This window comes from Varanus komodoensis, unplaced genomic scaffold (assembly GCF_004798865.1).
Source record: "Varanus komodoensis strain SLA01 unplaced genomic scaffold, ASM479886v1 scaffold280, whole genome shotgun sequence".
NCBI lineage: Eukaryota > Metazoa > Chordata > Lepidosauria > Squamata > Varanidae > Varanus > Varanus komodoensis.
In genome coordinates this window covers 1-6,088 of record NW_025335728.1, presented here as the reverse complement: position 1 = coordinate 6,088, position 6,088 = coordinate 1, and the positions used below count along the sequence as shown (strand labels likewise).

At 59.8% G+C, this 6,088-nt stretch overlaps 7 non-coding genes across 7 annotated transcripts; 5 read left to right on the top strand and 2 right to left on the bottom strand.

Annotated features, from left to right (window-relative positions):
* Positions 1–298: 298 nt before the first annotated feature.
* Positions 299–372, bottom strand: TRNAN-GUU. The gene has a single exon. It is a non-coding gene; the product is annotated as a tRNA-Asn (tRNA).
* Positions 373–957: 585 nt separating this feature from the next.
* TRNAF-GAA lies at positions 958–1,030 on the bottom strand. Its single transcript has one exon. It is a non-coding gene; the product is annotated as a tRNA-Phe (tRNA).
* A 1,763-nt stretch (positions 1,031–2,793) lies between these two features.
* Positions 2,794–2,867, top strand: TRNAN-GUU. The gene has a single exon. It is a non-coding gene; the product is annotated as a tRNA-Asn (tRNA).
* A 22-nt stretch (positions 2,868–2,889) lies between these two features.
* TRNAS-GCU lies at positions 2,890–2,971 on the top strand. The gene has a single exon. It is a non-coding gene; the product is annotated as a tRNA-Ser (tRNA).
* Positions 2,972–4,319: 1,348 nt separating this feature from the next.
* TRNAS-GCU lies at positions 4,320–4,401 on the top strand. Its single transcript has one exon. It is a non-coding gene; the product is annotated as a tRNA-Ser (tRNA).
* A 576-nt stretch (positions 4,402–4,977) lies between these two features.
* TRNAN-GUU lies at positions 4,978–5,051 on the top strand. The gene has a single exon. It is a non-coding gene; the product is annotated as a tRNA-Asn (tRNA).
* Positions 5,052–5,073: 22 nt separating this feature from the next.
* On the top strand, positions 5,074–5,155 carry TRNAS-GCU. Its single transcript has one exon. It is a non-coding gene; the product is annotated as a tRNA-Ser (tRNA).
* The last annotated feature ends 933 nt before the right edge of the window (positions 5,156–6,088 follow it).

The following is a 6,088-nucleotide window of genomic DNA, read 5'->3' as shown; positions in this document are numbered from 1 at the left end:
GGCACACGGTTTCATTTTCTGCCTCTGCTTTCAAATTCTCATAATTCCCTTTGACTTTCCTGGTGGAAGAGCTGTGCTTAGCCACTGACTCCCAAGTTTAAAAAAGGTTTGTGGTTTCTACCTTGATGGTTGCCTGAAGCTGCCACGCAAGGTCCCCAGGCCCACGGCTGCGCTTCAGGGTCTGGCTGGCAGACCCCTGGGAGGAGGAGAAGCCAAAAAAAGCTTGCGCCCCAACACCTGCATCTCCGGAGTTCAGCAGAAAAGGATCAACAGTTGCGGGGGGGGGTGCACCCGCAGCCGTCCCTGGGTGGGCTCGAACCACCATCCTCCTGGTTAACAGCCAGGCGCGCTGACCGATTGCACCACAGAGACTGGGCCGTGCTGCCTCCCGCCTCCCCTGGCCTGAAGTTCCCTGGCCAAAGAGGATTTGCTGACAATCAGGCAGAAAACAATGCACCTGCTTCCTGCTTCTCTTCCCATGTCTGTCAGGCTGGCACCGGGGGGGGGGGCAATGGATAAAAGCAGACTGTGTCCTGTCCCCCCGTCCTCCCGACACCCATCACATGCTTAAGCTGCCTTCTCTTTGGCAACCCTCCAGATCTCCCGCTGAGGGTCAGGAATCCTTCCCTGGCTGGCTGTATCAGCAGAAGGGAGCGGAGGGCAGGTTGCAGCTGCTCGTGCCACAACATCGCTTGAACAGCAATCACCTTCCGCCGCAGGTGCAGTAGCGCGAACGGACGGTCCAATGCGCGGACGCTCACCTGCAGGCCCAGCTGGGGCAAAGGAGGGCGTGCAATTCCAGGTAATGTTGGACTGCTCATTCCAGAGCAGCTCCCAGAAGCGCTGCCCTCTTGCTGGAGCATCCGGCAGGAAGCCTTCCGCACGCCGAGGGGCGCCTTCTCTTGGGCCGTGCCCAGCAAGGGGGCCAAGGAGGCAAAAGGACCAGCGAGAAGGCTCTGCCACAGCCCAGGATCGAACCAGGGACCTTCAGATCTTCAGTCTGACGCTCTCCCAGCTGAGCTACTTTGGCTGCCTGAGGGACCAGCACGCCCCAGTGGGGGCAGAAATGGGGCCCAGAGCTGGTTGCAAACAGCCTCCCCCCCACATAAACACCCCCACCTGGCTGGCTTCTCAGAGCTCCTTTGCAGGCAAGTCTTGGAGGGAGCCCCGTTGAATGGAGTGAGCCTTCCCAGCCACCCGGAGACCTGCCAGCCCCTCCGTGCGGTGGAGAGCCCCGATCCCGAGAGAAATTCTGCATCTACCTGTTCCCTGCAGAAGTTTCTCCTATGAGCAGAAAAGACACATGCATCAGCCACGCCAGTGGTGCAGAGGCATCATGCGGGGTTGCCAATCTCGTGAGCCGGGTTCGAGTCCCGGATGGTGCAAGCTGTCCTCTGCCTTTTTCCTCCCAGGAGACAAAATCAGCACAACTGGGCTAAAATTGAGCAGTCAAACGTTCTGGGGGCCTCCTGGGCAGAGTCAGGGAAATGTATTAGCCACAGGACTAAAAGGCAAGCACAGTGGTACCTCAGCTCACGAACCCCTCAGTTCACGCCCAAATCAGGTCACGAACAGAAATTTCATAAATTTTTTCCTCAGGTTACGAACTCCACATCAGGTGACGATCGCCATCACACCCATCTTCCCTGCCCGAGCACAACAACGATCACGCCCATCTCCTCCTCCCAGTGCGCCCGCAATAGTGCCCGTCTTCCCTGTGATTAAACAAAATATTCCCAGAACAGATTAACCTTAGTTACACGGAACCTTATGGGATAATTTGACTTGGCTCACGACCAATTTGGGTCGCGACCAGAGTCACGGAACGGATTGAGTTCGTTGTGAGCCGAGGCACCGCTGTACCATCCACTGGTACCAACGCCCAATGGATGAAAGAGGTGAGCAGAACAGGGGGTGAGGAGCTTTACCGGCACCCCCACCTGGGTGGGGAGAGGTCCACGCCGTGTGATTCGAGACATCCTCCGGCAGCTGGTTCAGGGGCATCTCAGAGAAGAGCAGCCCTTTTGCTGAGCATCCGGCAGAAAGCCTTCCACATGCCATGGGTCGCCTTTTCTTGGGCCATGCCCAGCAAGGGGGCCAAGGGGGCAAAAGGACCAGCAGGAAAGCTCTGCCAAAGCCCAGGATCAAACTAGGGACCTTCAGACCTTCAGTCTGATGCTCTCCCAGCCGAACTGCATTGTGGGACCTGCAGGTGGTCCAGAACTGAGGTTCCCCATGTAGGACCTGGGTGGCTTTCCCTGGCGGCAGCAGGTTGCCCACCCTGTGAACTGATCAGGCCGTTGCTCTCATCCAGCCGGGCTCTTCCTACGTCCAGAAGTGATCTTTGCAGCAGGAGCATGGGGAAAGCCGGGAAGGAAGCAAAGAGCACCAGAGGAATTCCAGAGTTCAGGCAACTTGCAAGGTTTGAGGGTTTGGCTGCCCAAGGGGAAGTCTGCCAGAGGGTACCTGGCCAAGTGGCGTCCAGGAGTGAGCAAGAGGTCACTTGCTCTGTGCCTGATGCAGGAAGAAAAAGGGGTCTGCATCCTTCCAGGCTCTGAGCCCAACCCTGCTGTTGACTGGAATGAGGGGACCCCCTTTTCTTTGAGGCTCTCACGGGCAAGGGGGGGGGTACAGCGACCCAGAAGAGGGGCTTCTCGATGCGCTGCCTTCTGCATCATGGGCCCGGCCTGCTCCTGATTTGCCTCCCTGACAGGCGGCCAGGTGGTTCCTGCCATTTGCTCCCCAGTCTTGGGCCACCCTCAGACCAGGGGAGGTGGGAGGCAGCACGGCCCGGTCTCTGTGGCGCAATCGGTCAGCGTGCCTGGCTGTTAACCAGGAGGATGGTGGTTCGAGCCCACCCAGGGACGGCTGCGGGTGGCCCCCCCCCGAGACGAGGTGGCCGAGTGGTGAAGGCGATGGACTGCTAATCCATTGTGCTCTGCACGCGCGGGTTCGAATCCCGCCCTCGTCGCCCCTTTTCCCCATGGCCAAGAGGCCCTGGGGAAAGATCCTTTGGTTCCTTTGCCATCTTTACCCCAGGAGGGCAAAAGCAGAGGGACTCTTGGGATGCAAAAGGGAGAGCAGGAGCTGCGCCAGCCGGGATTCGAACCCGGATCGCAAGATTGGGAACCTCGCATGATGCCCCTACAGCACTGGTGCGGCCGGGAGAGGCCTGGGCAGGATGGCAGGAAGTCCCGCAGCTTCCCCAGCCCTCTGGGGCCTGGTGGGGACCGAGGCCTGGCTTTGCCAGGGGGAATCGGCCACCGGGCTGCCTGGCCAGGAAAGAGTTTGTGTGGCACAGCGGAAAAGCGGCCTGGGACAGCTCTCCAAGAAAATAGCTGGGGATGGTCATATAAATGCTCTGTGCACAAAGCACCCCAAGCGATGGCAAGGGGGGACCCTCTTTCCTGTGGAGGAGGTTGTGTCTCTGTGGTGTAGCCTTATCACGTTCGCCTCACACGCGAAAGGTCCCTGGTTCAAGAAGCGCAGCCTCCGCCTGACAGGCAGCCCCCTTTCCCTCACCAGACCCCAGAGTCCAGTGGGGGCGTCTGGCCACCCTGCCATGTGGACAGATCAGGGCTGCTCAGGGCGGACAATGCAGGCCGCCAATCTGGGTGGCTTGAAAAGGGGACCAGGGAGTTTCCTGGGGGATGAGGCAGTCGGGGGCGACTAGCCTTGGGGGCCATGTGCTCCCTCCTCAACACGAGTGATATGTAATAAACACAGCACAGCCAGGAAACGGTTTCCGACGGTGCCGTCTTCACCCCTTGAGATGCAAAGGGGAGAGCAGGAACTGCGCCAGCAGGGATTCGAACCCGGGTCACAAGACTGGGAACCTCGCATGATGCCCCTACACCACTGGCGCAGCCGGGAGGGGCCTGGGCAGGATGGCAGGATGTCTGCAGCTTCCGCAGCCATCTGGGGCCAGGCAGGGACCTAGCCCTGGCTTTGCCAGAGGGAAACAGAAATCGGGCTGCCTGCCTGGGAAAAAGTCCGTGTTGCAGAGCGGAAATCGGCCTGGACCTGCTGCCGCAGAGAATCGCTGGGGATGGTCATATATACCCTGTGAGCACAAAGCCAGAAATGGGGCCCAGAGCTGGATGCAAATGCACCCCCTCAAGGCAAGGGTGCTGCTGCCGCTAATTCTAAAACACTGAAATCCTCCCCAATCTGCCCCTTTCCCTGAATCCTCAGGCCAGGGGAGGCGGGAGGCAGCAGGCCTGGTCTCTGTGGCGCAATGGGTCAGCGCGCCTGGCTGTTAACCTGGAGGATGGTGGTTCGAGCCCACCCAGGGAGGCTGCGGGTGCCCCTCCCCTCAAGACGAGGTGGCCGAGTGGTGAAGGCGATGGACTGCTAATCCATTGTGCTCTGCACGCGCGGGTTCGAATCCCGCCCTCGTCACCCCTTTTCCCACTGGAGGGAGGCCGCAAGGCAAAATCTGTGGTTGTCTCTACTATTTTCCCTTGAAATGGAAGAACAGGGAAAGCCTGGACCAGCTGGGCTTGATCCTGGTCATACACTCGGGAATCTTGCAAGCTGCCTCTGCCCCGCTGGCACAGCGAGCAAAGAAGATGCCAAGAGGCTCCCCAGCTCCCCTCTGGAATGGGGCACTTCACCCAGCCAGGGAAAAGGGAGGCCTGCCTTGGAGCTGCCTGGTCAGGAGGCACTGAGGGCCGACGGAGCGGAGGATGGCGCTGAGCCACTTGCCAGAGAAACGTGGGCATTTTTAGCACAAAGCATCTCAGCAAGGAGAGATCCCTTTTCACCCTCGTGCCAGAGGCAAAAGGATGGCTTTGCATCCTGCATGCGCTAGCAGAGGGTGGTTTCGATCCACTGGCCTCTGGGTTATGGGCCCAGCACGCTCCCGCTGCGCCACTCTGCTGGACAGGGGAGATGGCAGGGAACGTCCCCCTTGGACCCCCATCCATCCCTGCCAGTGAATCATCAGGCCAGGGGAGGCGGGAGGCAGCAGGCCCGGTCTCTGTGGCGCAATCGGTCAGCGCTCCTGGCTGTTAACCAGGAGGATGGTGGTTCAAGCCCACCCAGGGACGGCTGCGGGTGCCCCCCGCCCGAGGTGAGGTGGCCGAGTGGTGAAGGCAATGGACTGCTAATCCATTGTGCTCTGCACGCACGGGTTTGAATCCCGCCCTCATTGCCCCTTTTCCCCACGGCCTGGAGGCCCTGGGGAAAGATCCTTTGGCGCCTTTGCCATATTTACCCCAGGAGGGCAAAAGCAGAGGCAACGCCTGTGCCCCCTGGTGGCTGAGCACAAGCAACCAGAGTGAGCTGATCCTCCGGCATTTTGATGGAGGAGGCAAAGGGGGCAAACCCACCAGGTCAGCCTCAGGCAGCAGAGAGGCCACAGAGGCAGTGTGGACCCGATTCCTTTGCTCACACATTGCTTGGAAGAGGCTCAATGGGAGCAGGGAAAAGTCTTCCTCCGGTTGCATCCTCAAGTCAGTTGTCAGGCACCAAAGATCCTGCAGCGACTTTTGAAAGAAAAGCAGTTCCCTCTGACAGCTGGCCAGAAGCTTTCCCACCCAATCTTCTTGCTTTCCCGGGGTTTTCCTTGCTAGAAGCCACTTTTGTCAATCTGGCTGCTGAGAAAAAGCCCTGTTTCTGCCCGGCTTCGATCCGGGGACCTTTTGCATGTTAGGCAAAGGTGATGGCCGCTACACCACAGGAACACAGCCTCCCCGGGGCTGGCGGGCCCCTTTCCCTACCAGACCCGGGAGTCCCGGGGAGCGGTCCAGCCATCCCGCCATGCGGACAGATCAGGGCTGGGCAGAGCGGACACTGAGTGGGTCAAAACCAACTCAGGGGAGGATGGGAGGGCTGCCCCTACGGCCTCTCACTCCGATCTGGGCAGATGGGGGCAGGCCCACGCTTTCAATGGGGAAGGCTTCTGGTTTGGAGGGCTCTCTCTGTGGGCCATCTTTCCCTCTTAGGTGGCGCTGCCTGGAGCCCCGAAGGAAAGGTTTTGCAGGGTGCCAGGAGGTGGACGGTTCTGCCCGAGTTGGTGCACGAGGGAGAAGGTCCATTGAAGTGCGCGAAGGTGGGGAGGGCGAAGTGGAGCCGTAGCAGAGCA